Source organism: Cryptomeria japonica, chromosome 7 (genome assembly GCF_030272615.1).
Source record: "Cryptomeria japonica chromosome 7, Sugi_1.0, whole genome shotgun sequence".
NCBI lineage: Eukaryota > Viridiplantae > Streptophyta > Pinopsida > Cupressales > Cupressaceae > Cryptomeria > Cryptomeria japonica.
Window position 1 is genome coordinate 508,374,691 of NC_081411.1, and position 19,855 is coordinate 508,394,545.

Genomic DNA, 19,855 nt, shown 5'->3' on the forward strand with positions numbered 1-19,855 from the left:
TCCTTGCAAGTATTCATGCATCTTTGTCTCCTATGATCTTCTTCAGATCATGATGTAGTCTTACATACCTACGAATGATCGTAGATGGTTCAACTTGCTTTTCCTCTTCTTCTTCACCCACTGAAGCTTCTATCAGTACAGAAAAACTGAGGTCTTTCCAGTGTTTGTCACTTGTTTCTTTCTTAACCGGTTCCCAAAAGGCTAAACCCTGTTCATCTTTCGTTTGCTTGCTGTTGGTTTCCTTAGGCTTCTCAGGGGATTCATCAACCCTGACATTGATACTCTCAACAATCTTCTGAGTCCTGTTGTTGTAGCACTTGAGAGATTTTCTTTTAGTGGAATATCCCAAGAATATTCCTTCATCACACATCATCAAACTTACTCAGGTGCTCACCTCTCCTGATATAGCATTTACTCCCAAACACTTTAAAATAACTCACATTGGGAGTTCTCCCATTCTAGTACTCATAGGGGGTTTTATCTTTACCTTTCTTAATGAGTACCCGGTTCATGGTATAGACTGCAGTGCTCACCGCTTCTCTCCAAAATGTGTGAGCAACATTTCCTTGGATCAACATAGTTTTGGTCACTTCAACCACAGTCCTGTTGTTTCTTTCTGCTATGTCATTATGTTGTGGTGTCCTTGGGGCAGACAATTGCCTCTTAATCTTGTTCTCCTCGCAGTACTTATTGAATTCATCAAAAGTGAATTCACCTCCCCGATCGGTCCTTAGGCATTTTATCCTTCTCCCACTCTCCTTCTCCACCAATGCCCTAAAGGCTTTGAACTTTCCAAATGCCTCAGATTTGTCTTTCAAGAATGTGACCCATATCATTCTTGAGAAATCATCGGTAAGAATCATGATGTACCGATCTCCCTGAATGCTTCTAGTTTTCATTGGACCACACAGATTGGTGTGCACTAGATCAAGTAATTTTTCCATGGAAAAAGACTTACCTTTGAATTTTGAGGAAGACATCTTCTCAAGTTGGCATTCTCTGCATAAGGCATTCTTTGGTTTGTTCAGCAAAGGCAATCCTCTTACTGCCTTGATCTTATTAGCCTTTACAATATTGTCAAAATTTATATGACAAAGTCTCCTATGCCATATCCAACTGTCATCAAATTTTCCCATCAGGCACTAACTAATCTTGGCATTCAACTAAAATAGGTTTCCTCTGGTCTACTTACCTATGGCAATAAGTTCACCACTCTTTCCAATTATTCTACAGACTCCACCTTTGAATTCCAGTATGAGTCCTTTGTCATTCAGTTGAGCAACACTCAAAAGATTATGCTTAAGGCCTTCCACCCAGTAGAAATCATCTGCACTGCTCTTTCTATTTAGTGAGATGGATCCTTTTCCTATCACCATGCAAGGTGCATCATTTCCAAACCAGACAACACCACCATCATATTCTTCAAGAGACAGAAACTTTCTCCGGTCACTGATCATGTGGTGAGAACACCTGCTATCAATGATCCACTTGTTAGAGTTGTCAATATGTGAGACAAGGGCTTTCTGGTTAGACAACTCTTCCTTGACAACCACAAACACTATGTCCTCATTCTCTTCATCCTCAGATTCCTCATCGGTAACACGTCCATCCACTGCAACAAGACAATTTCTCCTACCTACTCCTTTATACTTCCTAAACCTCTCTGGTTTATCCTTTTTGTCATTGTTAGGACAGTTAACAACTATATGTCCTATCTTATTGCAAGAAAAACACTTCACAGGAAGCTTACCTCTATATTTTCTAGTGCCTTTTGGAAGTCTCTTGGAAAGAAGAGCTTCAAACTCCATCAGAATCTCCTCACTGTCCATATCTCTGCTTGGCTTGGATTCATAACTGGTACTGACCTCTTTTCCTTTCCTGGTCGATGCGGAGGAACCAGATGCTCTAAAGGATGACTCGTTCTTTTGAACACTACCATCATAGCCATTCAATTTATATGCAGTCAACTTTGCAATAATAGATTCTAAAGATACCTTGGTTTTGTCGATAGACCTTAGCTCCTGAATAGCGACAACCTTGATTGCATAGACCGGTAAAAGTGATCTCAGAACTTTACTAACAACAATGGCATCATCAATTTTTCCACCAGTGCTCTTGATCTCTCCAACCATTGTCTTGATTCTTATATCATACTGTTGAATGGTCTCTCCTTCAACCATCCTCATATCTTCAAACTTTCCTCTAAGGCTTTCTTCCTTAGCCTACTTGACATGTTCATCACCATCATCAATGGATTCCAGTTTGTCCCATACTTCTTTCGGATTCTCCTTAGCTTGTACATCAATAAACTCTACAGCGGACAAGCTGCTAATAAGGGCTTCCATGAATTGCCCATTTTCTTGTATCTCTCTTTTCTGATCATCGGTTAGAGTGCCAGAGGGTATTACATAGGCATTCTCAACATAGTTCTAGTGTTGTGCACCCAAACTCTTGATATATATCTTCATCATGTCCTTCCATATTTTAAATTTATCCCTATTGAACTTAGAACCTTCCCTCTTCATCATTAAAAGAAGATCTTTTGCCTCAAGCGGTTAAGCTTATATCACCGAGGACCTGGATGAGCTCTAATACCAATTGATGAATAATGATGAACTACTAAGGTCCTAACCATTACTGAGAGGGGGGCTGAATCAATACACAAAAAAACTTCTTCAACACTTTGTCATATCAAAACATAGCTGACTGGTTGTCTTCACCACTGAACTTAACCATAGCTATATTGATTAAACAAAAATAATTCAGAAAACATTCAATAGATCTCAAACCTTGATAACTACTTCACTGATATAATCATGCATGAGTTATACCAATAATACCACAATCATTTAACAATGCATGCATATATAACTTAATCAAAACCACACAATCATCACATGAAAATCTCACCACCCATAACACAAAAATTTTTCACGTGGAAACCCAAATGGGAAAAACCACAGTGGGAATGAATACCCACAAGCTGTTTGTGAACTCTTTTGAAGTTCGCTTTGTTAGGAGCCTAGTCGGGTTAAAGACTTTACATTAAAGGTCATGTTAGGAACCGATCCTATTAGGGATCACCCGGTTAAGGGATGGCTATATACCCTGTTAAAGGTTGAAACCATGTTAGGAGTTATCTCGCTAGAGGATTTAAATAACTCATTAACCTTGAGCCACTTGGTTAGAGTATTTACAACAAATCCTATTAAAGCTACCTGGTCAAGGGATTTACCTTCTATTGAAATGGTTAGAAGACAACATGTAAAACACTGATATGATAACAACACTTCTTGCTAAGGCATATCCTTTTCAGTTCCTCTCTTCTTTAATCACACTCTGCAAATTCCTCACTCTAGTTAGGCAAGTATCAAATCTCCAACACGCAGACACAAATACAACTTTTGCCAATCATTGCAATAAAAAAACTCATCGACCTTATAGACAATGACTAGGTCAGTAGCATAAACCCTAAACCCTAAATATTTCAAGTTTACACTTACAAGCGGTCCAATCCTGACCATCCAAACACATTACATACAATGAAATGATCTAAAACAAATCTCAAGACATTCTACATCATCCAATCTTCACTACATCTGGAAATCAATAACCCATCACATGCTCTTCACACACTACTAAGAAAAACTCTCATTCCCGAGGTAGGCATTCAATGCATTCAATCTTCATGTGTAAGAACCACAAAGAAATCCTTCACGTGCACACAACTAACGTGGTATCTTGATCCTTATCCTTATTCCTTAACTAACTAGTCACAAAACATCATCGGTTGCACCACACAAGCCAAACCGGTAACCCTAGAGATGAACTGAGACTACCAATCGGTAGTCACACTTAGTGAACCCCGACACCAGTCCACTCCATCCTAGCTGACCATAACTGCTTCCAATCTTCATACCGGTTCATACCAGTTCGCCTGCTTGAGCACTTATTGACATCAATTACAACATGCATTATCACCGCTTCATCATATGCCAACAGAAATCTGCTGCAAGGATTGAAAATACTTTAATATGCTCAGTAATTGTCTTTAGCTTGCCGAATGGGCTCGCTTCATTGTCAATCTTGCAATTTGGGACTACTCTATGTAAAAAAATGATAGACTGATCAATAATCCCTTTTCCTTCCTTCAACCAGGATGTCTGCGATGTTTGTCTTTGATTTCGGTGAAGTAAAGAAACCTTTGTTCTCTTAAAAGAACTTAACCCATGCCTTTTGAGTCTCCTTTATTATCTCATTTACCCTTCCTAGCATCAGACTGGTTATTCTATGTTTGCTATTAAAGACTTTTTTATCTGATACCTCAAGTGTCCTTTCCATTTCCTCTGGAGCAATAATAACACAAACAGATAACAACTCTTGAATTTTAATATGCTTGTCTTCTTGCATTGTTGACAGTCTTCTAGCATCTAACATATTATATAATTATGTCGGTATTTGATTTTCAATTTCTATAAAGGCTTTCTTATAAATATCCAAATATAATAATACTACTTCCTCTACCTCTCTTTGTTCATCATCTTCTAAATGTTCATAATAAAACTTTACATTCTTTAACATGCCATCCTTAGTGTTTTCATCTACTAACTCTGCACAAGTTTTTGGTGGTATGATAGTCACATTACTAGATTAAATAGCCGCATCAATGTCATTCTTCTTCTTCTTTCTTACAGTACCAGATGGAACTGAAGCGGTTACTTTTGGTGCTTGCTTTTGTGTCAGTATTTTGAATGTAACCTTCCTAACCAGTTGCTTTTTAGCTTCTACCTTTGTTTCCTCTGCTTTTTTTCCTTACAACCCTCTTAAAAGCCAAAGGTGTGTCATCCTCAAATTCAGACTCTACTATAACAGGCTCAATGTGTACTTCTGGATTCATCCTCTTCCTGCCTTTCTCCGAGACAACATCAATTAATGCTTTAAAGTCATGTGAAACCTTCTCTACAAACTTGCTTGCTTTTCCTTCATGTTTCTCTCTTTTCTTCCAGTTGAACTCTATTTCAACCTCTTCTGATTTTTTCTTTGTAGTACCACAGGGCTTCTCTGCCTCATCAATAGGTGCATCAATCAACATTTTTGCATAAGCCTCAAGAATCTGTGCATCCACTTCATAGCCCATTTCCTCAATCCAAATCTTTCGGGGCTTAATTGCTTCCATAAGTGTTTCATCCTTCACCATGAAGCATATGTCGGTTGAGTATTTTTCAACAATATGCTTAGGAACCCTTTCCCTAGACTTCATAGATTTTTCGAATCTCTTAAAATATCCCCATACCTTATCATCTCTCCAATTGCCTAAATTAGCAATTGACTGTTTCAATTGTCTCCCTACCGGGATATCAAATGCAAGGGTAACTTTAAGAAACCACTCCCCAGGCAACTGTGTAAAATCCTAGCGAATCAGACATTATTTTCGGGGGGGGGGGGATTTTCATATTGATGGCGAAACAAAATTTTAAAAGGGAAAAAATTATTTTGTATTGACGTTTTTTTTCTAGGGTATGAAAATTCCATAACTATCTAACGAATAATACCTTGTTCTATGGGGAAAATATAAATTGTGCGAGGAAAATATTTTTCGTTAAAAGGAACAAATATATAATTATATGGGTGACAAATTTTAATCTGAATGAAAAATTATTTAAATGTATTGGCGATTTTTATCCACTGCTTGAAAATTATTTAATTTGTTTTGGCGAATATTTTGTTATTTATGGAAAAAAATAATAATTTATTGGCGATTTCATGAATTCATTGCCATTAATAGACAAGGCACATCACATCACATCAGTACATCACATTGAGTCCAGACTCTGCACGATGTATCAATAAGCGCGACCTCTTTGACATGTGAAGGGTGACACATACCTAAAATCTATCAATGATTTTAAACCGTTCGATGATCATAGATCAATGGCTGAAGTTTTTTTTTGGCCCAATTCTCTGAAGAGAACATAGCTCACCAAAAAGTGCCCGGAATGGAATTGGATTCAATAGACACGTATCAAATGTCATGAATCACGATCGATAATTTCATTCATTTAATATATATCTATTCACTAATTGCAATCCACTCTGTCCCCATGACTTCCAATGTGATACTTGCCAACTTGGTACTTCTTTATAGTTGTTTCCATTTTCGTACAATAGTACATTTATGGGAAAGATTTGCAGAGATACGAAAGATTTAAAAAAATTTAAAGCAATTAATATGGTTAGAGAAGTAATTATTACAATCAAGAGCTTCAACTATTTATATACGATCTCTGCTTCTTTCATCTTCAATTAGCCTTTGCCATTTGGTAGATAAATCGTCAAAGCTCACAGTATTTAAATTCTTCCTCTGGTTTAGGTTTATAGGCTTAGGTTGTTTAATTTGTTAATCTATTTTCTCAAGATGGACACTCCCATCTACTTGAAAATCATTTCTGTAGAGGACCAGAGGGCCTTTCTAGGCTCCGTTAGAGACCCAACCCTCCAATCAGTTTGCAAAGAGGTTGGGTCATTCACCAATGAGGCTGTGCGGATGGTGCTGGGCAGAGACTTTCTACGAAATGAAATTTAGATACTGTGTTAACACAGACATTACATCCCAGTTCTTAGTGTGTCTTCTGGACCTCGGAGGAGACAAGGTGGATATGCTAATGCTGTTGAGGAAGGTTTTTAAGGAAGACTTCCTTGGAGATTACATTATTGTTGTCGTCCTTATAGAAGTAGGGGTGGGGATCCCTTGGGCGAGTGAATTATTGAAGCTTCTCCTCTCTGACCAAACAGTGCTAGTGGCCAGGCAACCGTTTCTCTTGAACCTGAATGCGGAGCACTTGACGCGTCATAGGAAATGGGCGTGGATTGGTAGGGGCTTCCTCCGGAAATGGTTGCTCCTGGACGACTTTCCAAACTACATGTGGCTTAAAGAATTCTCTCAGATTATGCTATCTGAAGAATTCTACATGGAAGGAGAGCCAAATTCTTAGGGCAAAGTTGTAAACCATCCACTACCTATGCCCTAGCCCTGCCCCCCTAGGCCCCTAGTAGTTTTTTTTTCCTATGTCCTCGAAACCTAACAGGCTCAGTCGCTCACTCATTTTGGCTTTTAAGTTTTTGAGGGACTCAAGTCTCAGACATAAAAATTGTAAATTTCCAAAGCATAAATATTAATGATAATTTTTCAAATTCTAGTTTGTTTCAGTTTGCCTCTTAGAGTCTTATGGATATAAAAATGCTTTCTATAATTCTATTTCATTTTTATTAATTAAAGTTTTTCAAATGCTTTTTGTATATGAGCTATGTTATTTCAATTATTTGTTAAACAATGGAAATAAATTTAATATCGTGATCTTTTTTATGTAATGCTTTTTCCTCTATATTTAATATATATATATATAAAAATCCAGTTCGTTCCATTAATTATTTGTACATTGATTATGGTTGATTATAATTTTATAAATATATAGTTAAGATTTGAACTAAAACTCCAACTTACTTATATTAAACTAAATTTAATTATATTAAATTTACTATTTTAATTATATTAAACTTACTTATTTTAATTATCTTAAAATAAAATTTATATTAAACTAAATTTATGTTGAACTTTTATATATATTTTTAGTCTTTATTTATTTATTAAATTAAAATTTATATTACACTAATTTTATGTTGAACTTTTATATATATTTTTAAACTATTTTTTAAAATTATATATCGTAAACATATTTTTAAAGAATTTTGTTAAACTTTAAATTAATACACTAAATTTATGTTGAACTTTTATATATATTTTAAAACTATTTTTTAAAATTATATATCATAAACATATTTTTAAAGAATTTTGTTAAACTTTAAATTAATATTTTAGATTTAATATTGAATGTTTTCTTTTTTATATTAAACTTTTACCTTTCAAATTGTATATCAAAATTTATAGTTTTATTTAGTTATTTATTTTATTCTAGAAACTAAGTTTCATGTTTTATACTATTTTTGAATTTCAAATGTTTACAAATAATATTAACATTATATTTAATAGTTATCTCAAACTATTGCACATCTTTAAAATTTAAATGTCTCTTATTATGGGACCGACGACATCTGACAACACTCAACAGGTACCATCGTCCATTGGATGAGCAAAGATCAATGACTTGGGGTGGATTTCGGCCCAAATGTGGGAAGTGAACACATTTGTGAGAACTTCACCCGAAATTGAACATTTTAAATTTAATTAAATATAATTAAGTCTATAAAGCTATTTTTCAGACGAAAGTTTAAAATGATTAAATAGACTTAAAAAACAGACCCGAAAAGTGACACTAGTATGGTGACGTGCCAGAAAAATGGCAAAAGTCATGGGACCCACGACATCTGACAATAGGTACCATCGTCTATTGGATGAGAAAAGATCAATGACTTAGGGTGGATTTTGGCCCAAATGTGGGAAGTGAACACATTTGTGAGAACTTTGCCCGGAATTGAACATTTTAAATTTAATTAAATATAATTAAGTCTATAAAGCTCTTTTTTGGGTGGAAGTTTAAAATGATTAAATAGACTTAAAAAATAGACCCGAAAAGTGACACGAGTATGGTGACGTGCCCGAAAAATGGCAGAAGTCATGGGACCCATGACATCTGAAAACAGGTACCATTGTCCGTTGGATGAACAAAGATCAATAGCTTAGGGTGGATTTCGTCCCGAATGTGGGAAGTGAACATATTTGTGAGAACTTCGCCTGAAATTGAATATTTTAAATTTAATTAAATATAATTAAGTCTATAAAGCTCTTTTTCGAGCGGAAGTTTAAAATGATTAAATAGACTTAAAAATAGACCCGAAAAGTGACACGAGTATGGTGACGTGCCCGAAAACTGGCAGAAGTCATGGGACCCACGAAAACTGACAATAGGTACCATCGTCTGTTGGATGAGCAAAGATCAACGACTTAGGGTGGATTTCGGCCCGAATGTGGAAAGTGAACACATTTGTGAGAACTTCGCCTGGAATTGAAATGTTTTATATTTAATTAAATATAATTAGGTTTATAAAGCTCTTTTTCAGGTGGAAGTTTAAAATGATTAAACAAACTTAAAAAATAGACCCGTAAAGTCACACGAGTATGGTGGTGTGCCCAAAAAATGGCAGAAGTCATGGGACCAACGACATCTGACAACAGGTACCATCATCCGTTGGATGAGCAAAGATCAACGACTTAGAGTGGTTTTTGGCCCAAGTGTGGGAAGTGAACACATTTGTGAGAAATTTGCCCGGAATTGAACGTTTTACATTTAATGTCCTCAGAATTTATACTGAAGTAATGAATGTTTTGTCCTTCTGTATCAAATAGTTATTAATAATAATTAATAAAATTACAACATGATTCTAGATATTTTTCCCTTTAGGTATTACTTTTGTACTTTTCAGAGTTTTCAAAATAAGAGACTCGTAAATCATAATCATATTTCATTTAATGGACAAACCTGTAAATCGAGGGAGATTTAGAAACAACTACTAGATTGAGGAATGCAAGTTGCAACAGAGACTGTCTGTGCCAATCTAGTGAAATAGAAATTCCGGGTAAAATCTAGAACACCTACATCCCGCCTTTTTTTATTTTTTTAATCTCATGGTCCAATTGGAGGGTTAGCATTTTCAGGTTTTTATCTAGCATTATTTTGAATTATTAACAATAACAGCAATGGGGAAAATGGGAAGCAGTAGTTCAACAAGAAGCCAAGTGAAAAACAAAATGTACCTAACCGAATTGGTTAAAACACCAGGTTTCACTGATGAATACCATGATATTTATGACCCTGCTATCCATGGTGAAAAGCATATCATAGATATTAGATATGCATTATCTAGTAAGGTGACAGATGCATGCAGGGCAAAATTTACTGTTTTCAACCCAATGTTAAAACAAAGAACATATAAAATTGCATTGTGGGATGTTGGATTGGGAAGCATGGTGTTACCTAAAGTATTCCCTTGCCCTGATTTTGTCATGGTCTACGCCAAAAATTATGATGAAGATAAAAAAGCAACTGTCAATAAAATACAAAAGAGGAAATTCTATCCATAAACGAGGGAGAATTTTCTCGTTTGTTGAACCTACGATTTGAAGCCCAAAACTCAAATGTCCAAATTGACATTGGAAAGTTGGCAGGGAATTATGAGAGTCTCGATCCAAGTTGCAGACATTCATTTATCAAAGCTCTAATAAAGAGTGGTACCAGTATTGTGTTGGATCAGAATCATAAGCCTCCTTATGATTCTAACATTTTTATTCCATGGGTTGGGGATACTATTTCCTTGCTGTCGTTTTGCCTGTGATTGGAAAATGATAGGGAAGTGGGTGCAAGCCTTCTTGAAATGATTTATAATATCCATTGTGTAGGTTAGCCAGTAAGATATAATTTTATTGAGCACATTGTTCAATCCATGCAAAAACAATTACCAATGATAAAAAAAGGTTCATGTAAGACATTTAGGTTCTCATCCTACTTGTGCTATCTCCTTCTATCCAAATATTATGCAATATTCGAGACCAACAAGCTTTAAATTGTGAACTATAAGATGGATGAGAAAACTAGGAAGAGAACAGAGTGTCCAATATATGAAAGGACACCAAAGATAAAGATGCATGATAACAGAAAGAACTACAACCATTTTGTAGACTTCTTTTTGGCACCAATGTATAATGAAATTACAAGCACTCCAATGCCTAGGTTGCTTGTGTCTTGTAGAGATTGCATTCAACTCAAAAGTCAAATAGAATTGGCTGACTGGTTCTTCATGGAAAAATTCACCGTGTTAAGGTTTTACGGATCGTTAGTAAAACCATACAAACTTCCAATACATTTGATAGAGAGGGTATTTGCATTGGAGTATGTACGACAATTGGAGAGCACAGATAGGCACTTCCATGGTCAGAAAAAGAAGAACATATTTCCTTCCTTTCCTTTCTCATGTGGAGGGTTCACATTTGAGAGAAAAGCATTCAATGTGGCACATGATTTTTTGATAGTTTTTAACTTTGGTGAAGAGGGTCTCTGGCAGTATGATCCAATCGGTGTAGTTCAAGCAAGGCTTAAGAAAAATGGGAACTCTTCAGCTTTATGTCAACATGAAAGTAAACCATTGCTAGAAAATCTTAGAAACATGGACTCCTGGGATGAGGTAAAAAAAGAGATGGAGAAAATTACAGCTGACAATAACATTTCAACAGAAGAAATTTCATCACAAATTATGGCATTGCACAGACAAAGGACAACAAAGGAGGGCCAGGGCATCCAAAATAGGAGGTCCTACAATTTCTACCAAAAATCTGCTAATCCATCTAACAAATCTATTCCCAAAACAATTCTGCAAGAATGTAAAGAAATATTTTGGACTCAAACCAAAATAAATAATTTTTGGACTATGAGGAAGAATCTCGGTGAACCAAAGACCAGTGTAGAATTTGAGACCATCGACGAGGATGCAGAGTTTAGCAAATTGTGGAATATGGAGCATCCCACAACAACATATGACAAGAGTGAAGATGATGATGAGTATGAGGTTGAGCCCACTCCAACAACTACTACAGTCCCTAAAATATTAGGTGGAGTCAATGAGTCCATGAAAGAAAAATATAGCAAAGGGGCAAGCATTGTGGAAAAAATGGGTTTTGAAGGTGGTGGTCTAGGTCCCAGAGAAGAGGGCATTTGGTATCCACTTCAGGTACAACTTCCATCAAATTCAAAATCAAAAGCTCCTATTAAACCAGTCATTAGACTTGATTCTTCAGATTCATCACGGATAGGTACTACTCATTACCCTCAGGGTCCACCTACATTTATTTCAGGTTCAAATCCAAAACCACCACCACATCATGGTATTCCCATTGGTGGTGAATCAAGTGCCACTGCCACAGGTGGGGAATCTGGGGATAGTATTCCCATTATTGTTCAGTCAAGTGATGCTATGATTGGTGGGGTTGGCATGGGTACTACTATGGATACTAGTTGTCTTGTTGTTGGACAAGGGCTACAACAAAATATCTCTTGCAAGAGGTCACTAGTGATAGATACTCATACTATTCAGAATCCTATATCAAGTGCCACTGACACTACAAAATAATCATTTGCAGCTTCAGATCACACACCTAAAAAGATTATGAAAACTACACATGAAAGTGTCAGTGGGAGTGGGACAGGATCAGGAATTTTTGTTAGTAATCCTAGTCAAGCATTAGTTAAAACCACAGGAATAAGTGGAACTGGAGCCTCTGGTATTCCTATGTCACCTTTCAAACATTCAATTGCTTCAACAAGCCCAGATTTTCAATTTCATGATTACTATGAAAAATTCGAACACACAACAAAAGCAAATAAAGAAAAAAAGAAAGCATTTCATAGGGTTTCCCTGACTGAAGTTTTAGACAAACAACCTGCAAGGTACAGGGTATTTCCAACATATGACCCACAAAAAGATATGATGGAGTTCATGGTTGTTATGCCCCTGGCCCCAACTAAAGATAAAAATCCACCACAAAGTCAGATAGATCCCTCTGAATTTCAAGTTAGCACCCTCCAAATGGATTTTTCCAAAGTACATAATATGGACAAAATTAGTTTGTGAAAAAGGACTAACGAAGTGGTCTACACTTCACTGCTAAAGGTGGAGAGAGAAAAAAATAAACTGGAGGAATAAATAGAAAAGTTACAGGCAGACCTGGCAAATGAAAAATCAATGAGGAAAGCAACAGATAACAAGAGCAATGATCTATAGAAAAGGATAAAAAATTCAAGCTCTGCAGTAGAAATTGCAAAGTAGGAGAAGATGGATGTAGAATTGAAGGACCTGATAGAAAAGCTGGCTAAAAGCAGTAAAAAAATTGATGAGGAAAGAGCCAATTTTCAAAAATTATACAAAAGTTATGAGTCTGCTGCTGTCGAAATAAGAAAAATATAGGACCTATTGGATCGTGGGAAGGAAAAAGAAAAACATTTGCAAGAGGAAGTAGAGGAAGACAAAAAAAAATATGCACAAATGAAAGAAGACCTGCATAATGCAAATGATAAAATAAAAACTTTGGAGGATAGATTGAAAGATAATATGAAAAATACAATGAAGTATATACAAGAAAACATTTGGCAGAAAATAATGTAGAGGAGTGACAAGATGTGTGAATAACTTGAATAGAATGAAAGTCTAAGAGTAATTTATATGAGAATCAAAGGGCACTTTGAGAAGAGCATATATGTTTATTCAAAAGAGGATATGGCAAAAAAGATTCTGCAAGTAGTCTACAGTTCTAGTGACAGCTACTTGGCATCCAAGGGAATTAAGAGTCACATTGATGCCATAGTTAAGATATCATCTATCATTCAAAAATGCCAGAAACTAAGGGAAACATCAGAAGTTATGGAAAATTGTGGAAAAAAGATATTGAAGCTGGAAGAAAAGAAAAATAATTTGATTAAACTTGGTTTGCCTAAGACCGTTGACCCATCAAATAAATTCATTGGAAAAGAAGATTACAAAAAAAGCATGCAGATAAAAATGAAGTCTGATTTAGACTTGCTTCCTAAGGACACAACTCCCCAAATCTTTTTGGAATTCATCCAACCATTTACAACTCTAAATTCGGTATTGGATGAAACAGTGATGTCAAGTCAATCTTCTAAATATAGAATATTGACAAAGTTGCAGTTGACTTTCTATAGTTTACAGAATATTGACCTTCCATCAGACGAAGAGTGGAGCACCCTACAAAAACTGGCACATAAATCTTAAGAATCATAGTATGTATTGCACAATTTTCTTCTTTTACTCTTAATTTCAAGGTTTTATGCTTTTTCTGTTTGGAAATTGGCATCACTTGAAATAACTCTATTTTGTGAATAGGAAAAAACCAACACTTGCTATTGCTATTTTGCTAATCTAGCCTATGAATCTATGATGCACAATGCAAAACTTCAGCCAGTAAATTTGTATTCTCAAATTCTCCCTTGCTTTAACATTTATGAATTTCTCTATGTCTGATTACTAGGTTTTAGGCACTGCTATTATCTATATTTAATTTGTCATGGCATGAATTAATATTTAATTTTGAACTCTGTTTTTTTAACAGGAGACATCAGACATGTAGTAGATGGTAAATTGATAATACAACCTATGATGGCCATATAAATCTGTGCTAAGTTTGTGATTTTGATGTTGAGTCTTCACATGTTGCAAACTTGCAATTCGACCTGAAGCTGTTGTTGCTCCCTTGTTTCTATAAAAGGGAATTCAGGGTCATTTGCAAAGGGTTCTGAAACTTTGTATTCACTTTTGCATGGACATTGGAGAATCACACAGGGGTTGTCATTGCTCTCTTGTTTCTATAAAAGGGAATTCAGGGTCATTTGCAAAGGGTTCTAAAACTTTGTATTCACTTTTGCAATTTGCATGGAGAATCACACAGATTGTTGTATTACTATTGAATGAATTGTATCATATGGCTATATTTTGAAAGAATTAATGAAAATCTAAGTTCTCGACATGTGTATTACTATTGAATGAATTGTATCATATGGTTCTGAAATGTATCACACAGATTTGAGACTCGAACATGTCTAAATAAACAATAAACATCTCTGTATCAATAAACACATTATGGTCTTTTTTTTATTATGCTATTTTAAATCTGGAAATAGAAAGTTGAACAATACAATTACAAATCAATATTAAATTCTAATTGCAAAAAGTAATATGGTTTTGTAATATGAATGATGAGATATAGTAATAAGATTAATAAATACCAATCTCTTACAATTGTGATTCATCCTCATCAAATTCAGAGCTTTCTTGATTCTTGTCTGTGGTTTCTTCACTCCGAGTATGCGTACCTTCATTGAACTGCATCTCAATGCTACCAGTAGGTCCAGTACATGAGTCAATAGTCCCACTAGCACTTTGGTTTGAAGTGTTACCCAAACCTCTTCTTTCACATTTGGACCTCCAGATTTGTAGTGCCCTATCGTAAGGAAAAGTGTGGACATCATACCTAGATGTATAGAGCCTCAAGCAATTTTCCAAATTTTTGTCTAGTTTGTTTCTTAGATTTGATTTTAGGAACCCCAAAGCACTGAAAACTCTCTCATCTTCCACCAAACCCAATATCATGGTAAGACATAAATCAGCAAGCTTCAAATATTCTAACATTGAATGATGCAATGCTGCATTCTCAGCTATAATTTTCCAAAGCCTTGTTACCGATCCCTCTTCGCAGGGGTTCTCCATTTTTCCATATTGTTCTCTCATAGTGTATGCAAAATGAGATGATTTCTCTCGAAGATGAGTTTCATCTAATAATCCATTTATAGTTACTCCATTCAATTCTCTGGATATGCAAAATTGTTTTATCAAAATCAGTAGCTTACTTCAAAAATTAGATGCAATGTTGAGGCTCCAATAATGAGGAAACACAATAGACATGGCTTCAAGAAGGTTGTCAGGAGGGAATCTACTTCTAATTTGTGAGGAAAGATCATACACAATTTTCTTCACGGAAGTAGTTACAATTTCAACAATCTTGTCGAAATCTTCCCTTGTAACTCTTTCTAGTTGCTTCCTGGGGCGCTTTCCTAGTTCCTCAGGGTCAACCATGGCATAGAAGCGCATTGGTATCTCAACTCCCTGTACATTGGCACATACCTCCCCATCTATACTGATTTGTAAAAAGTTATCAAGATTGTTCAAATCTGTGAGTGTCTGCCACTTAACAAATTTTTCATCAGATAGTGTTTGTTGATTTTGATAGAGATTGTCGAGGGTCATTCATGTCATCTTACACAGCGTAGCATATTCTGTAATATACAGAGCTCTTTTTTGGGTAGCCTTCATAATATTCCTCATTTCCTCTAGTATGGGAAGAAGAGTTGCTAAAGTTAAGAGTGTCTCTAAATTACTTAACCTCTGAAGAAGGTCAAGAAATTTTGGTTGATCTGATTCGTCGTGAGTTGTGTGAAATAGTCTCAAGGATGGATATTCTGAAAACACTCAATGCACTGGACCATCCAAAGAGATCCATCTAGTATCATTATCCTTGAGAAGCTTGTTCCCATCAGTTATTGCATCAGCAAAGTGTTGAAATTCCATAAATCGCTTGGGACTTCGACGGAAGTGTGAGTAGAGCTCTTTGATTAAAATTTCAATTTTTTTAACTGAAGCAAACTTGCTCACAATTCCAAAAGCTAGATTCATTATGTGAGCCATACAGTGAATTACAGTAATGTACGGTGCAAATGAAGTTTCAATCTTTGTACAAAGATCATTCTGTGACCTTGCATTTCTGAAGCTCCATCTGCTCCAACACAAACCAATTTTTTGGCTACTGTCATGTCATCCATACCTCCGTATTCAATTAAACTTCTCTTTACTAGTTGAAATAAATTTTCCGCTATCGCACTCTCCTTCATTTTAGCAATTGATAGTAGATGAGGTTGTCGGGTATAAACATGCATGCATACCCATGAAGTATTGTCTATTGCCGTAACTTCACCTAAAGAAGATGCAATAAAGTTTGACTCTCTTATTTTTTCCTTTACATCTTCTTTTTCAACCTCAGCAAGATAACTTACCCATTCCCATCCACTATTTACTGACCAGTGTCTATTAGGATAGTTAGGAACTTTCAAAAAGTGTAATAAACCATTAATTGATGGGAAATCTATCATAGCACGCCCTCTACTCAAAATATAAAAAATAACGCTTAACTGAACAACTTTTCCCAGTTGATCTATTTGCATTGCTTTTCCAAAACTAGCTTCAATAGAACCTTTAACTTCAGTAGGCTTTGTCTGTATTTTCTCATGAAAATAATACTCTTCGGCATTCCTCACAAGCTTACATTCCTCCTTTGTTTAACATCTCATCACTAATTTTTCAACCTCGTCTATCATTTGTTTTTCATAAACTTTACCCATATGCTTTTCTATGGTGTCAAATTTTTTATGCAACCTAATTTCCTTGTTATGTTTCCAAGTGCAAATCTTACACCTGGATTCTATTGGAGGCTCACCTTCAATTGGATTCTCCACTGGTTCAATGAATGGATACTTTGATGCCCAATTAATTTGAAAATTCCTCACTGACATATCCCACTCCCGATCCTTTTTTGATTGTGGTTCACCCTTTTTTGATATGGCTTTTCTTTTCCCCTTCTGTGCATTATCATGAATGGTATTATCACCCAACTTGATTATATTATTCCAGCTAACTCGGGCATCTACCAGATAATCTTCTTCAAGATCATCCTGATCTGAGATATCAGGTTCGCCTCCGTCTTCAACATGCGGTGTAGGTGGCAAATTTTGTACTTGTACTTGTGATGATGTACCTTCCTGATTTTCACCACAATCTTTTCCAATGCCAAAGTATGAAGACAATGTTCTTCTTTTTGTTGGCCTCTCATGGCCTTCCCCACATCCAGGTTTCCACTGAATAAAAATGAACTCAACAATACAAACAAATATAGATAAATTTAGAATAATAGTATAACACTTCAAAAATATGATCGCTCACCTTTAGGTCACTAGCAGTCACCAATGCAGTCAATAACAATGATTTTCCTTGGTCTAAAACTTCACTATTGATCAGAATTCAAAGCCTATAACCCACTAGATTGTGTTGAGATAGATCTAATCTTTACATGTATTTATACCAATCCTTATATGGCGAATTCCGTGGGAATTTTATATGGTATATAAATATTTGGCAAATCCCGCGTAACTATAACACGACTTATGTAATTTTCAAGGTGATTATAGATCATCCAAATACGACTTATGTAATTTTTGAGGTGATTATAGGTCGTCCAAATAATTGGCAAGTACAATATAGTTGGCAAAATTTGGGGTGAATGGAGACACGCGTCAGCAAAATGTCGGGTGAATTGGGTCCTCCTAGCTAACAAATCTTCACATGCCTATAGGCGAATTATGATTGTCTATTAAGGAAACCTCAGAGAGTGTAGGCAAAAAAATTAAATTTACCATGTGTCCACTGTATATTGTATTGGAAAAATCATCACATCGAAATATTTAATTGCATAAAACATATGGTGACCGGGCCGTGACTTTGATGGAAATTGATAATGTTCTGGCGAAATGGCCACCCCCAGTCAATACAAAATATTCACCATTTCCCAAGTCGCTGACGTGAAAAATTCACCATTGGTTAATATTCACCACTAAAGTAATCTCTGATCAAATGCTTGTTGCCTCTTCCCAAAACCAAGAGTGTCCTTCATGAAAAATAGCATTAAACAGATAATTAAGTTGCCATACCAGAAAGTTCCTTTCTTTTCACCATTAATCTTTCCTAGGTTTATTAATAACTCATCTAACATCCAACCACATAGATCCAATTTCTCATTTTCTCTCATCATTTTGTAAGCTATGAAAATGCAGGAATTGGAAACAAAATTTAATTGGTTTGATTGAGTTACCTTATACCTGATGATCATGCTATTGAATCTGATGTCTATGTCGATAAGAGTTCTTATTCTCATAGATCTCCTGTCAGATGTCACGTCGGTGATTTTATTCACATAATCATTCAAAACCTTCTTATTCGGATGTTGCCCAACCTATGGTAAACCAGTAATTGCCCCGATGGCTTCCTTGGTGATCTTGTAAGATCTATCTAACCAAAGAAATTCTCCATGTACTCTGCTCAAAACATACCTAATTATTTCATCTTCAAATTTTGGGATATCCAGAATGTCAGTAAAACCTAAGTCTTCAATGTGCTTGTATGTCGGTTTGACCTTTCCAAAATCTCCCATAAGCTCGCTCATAAACATGCCCTTTATTTTAGATGTCCCCAAATCCTCAATGTGACAATGTATGTATGCCCTAACATCTTCAACATAAACAACTCCCTCCGAAACACATGAAAATGCTCCAATCGAATCATCTAGGGTAGCCACATGTGGATACTACTTGAAAATTGGCCTAGGACGGTCCTTGACTTCTACAATAGTTGGATTTGCAACAAAGATAGGAATATATGATGATCCTGCTTCCATGTTTAAAGATAAATACATGTTGATCGCTTCCGGTGAAAACCTTAACAAACTCTTCCAATCACCAGTGAAATCGCTCAAGAAGAAATTTGATTGCTTTGAAATGCCTTTGATCACTCTAAATTTCTCTTAATCACACTAAGATCGCTCTGGATACAAGGTGATTAAAAATGAGTGAATTCAACCTTTTATCCTCTAAGAAAAACCCTAATCTTTCATTGACATCAATGAGTGTCAGTGAAAGATACCAGATCTTGAACAAAACATCTCCATGTCGGATAAGCATCTCCAATGTCTGGAACATCTTCCAAAACCTCTTCTTGGGGCATATGCAGCATCTTTATGAATTTTGCCTACCTCTAAGGCATCTACCTCAATTATCGGATGATCTACCTGCCAGAGCATGAGCAACCTCCTCGGCCAAATAAGTAATCGGTGCATTCCCATCTGATGATTGTTCTTCAGTCTTCCTAAACCATCTCTGAGTATGATCTTGCCAGATTTCACTAACCTTCTCTTTCTCTTTCTCATTTGATCCTCCATTGCCAACCAGTGGATTTTTGCTTCTACAAAATTTAGCAATATGCACTCCAACCTCATTACATGCATAACATGTAACATTGTTCTTTTGAATTACTTTGCTAAAATCAGTATAATTGCTTGACCTGCACTGATTAGCCATATGTCCAAATTTTCCACATGCATAGAATTTAACATTGATTCTGCAATCTTCTATCTTATGACCATACTTATTGCATTTAGAACATTTATCGGGAGAAGAAT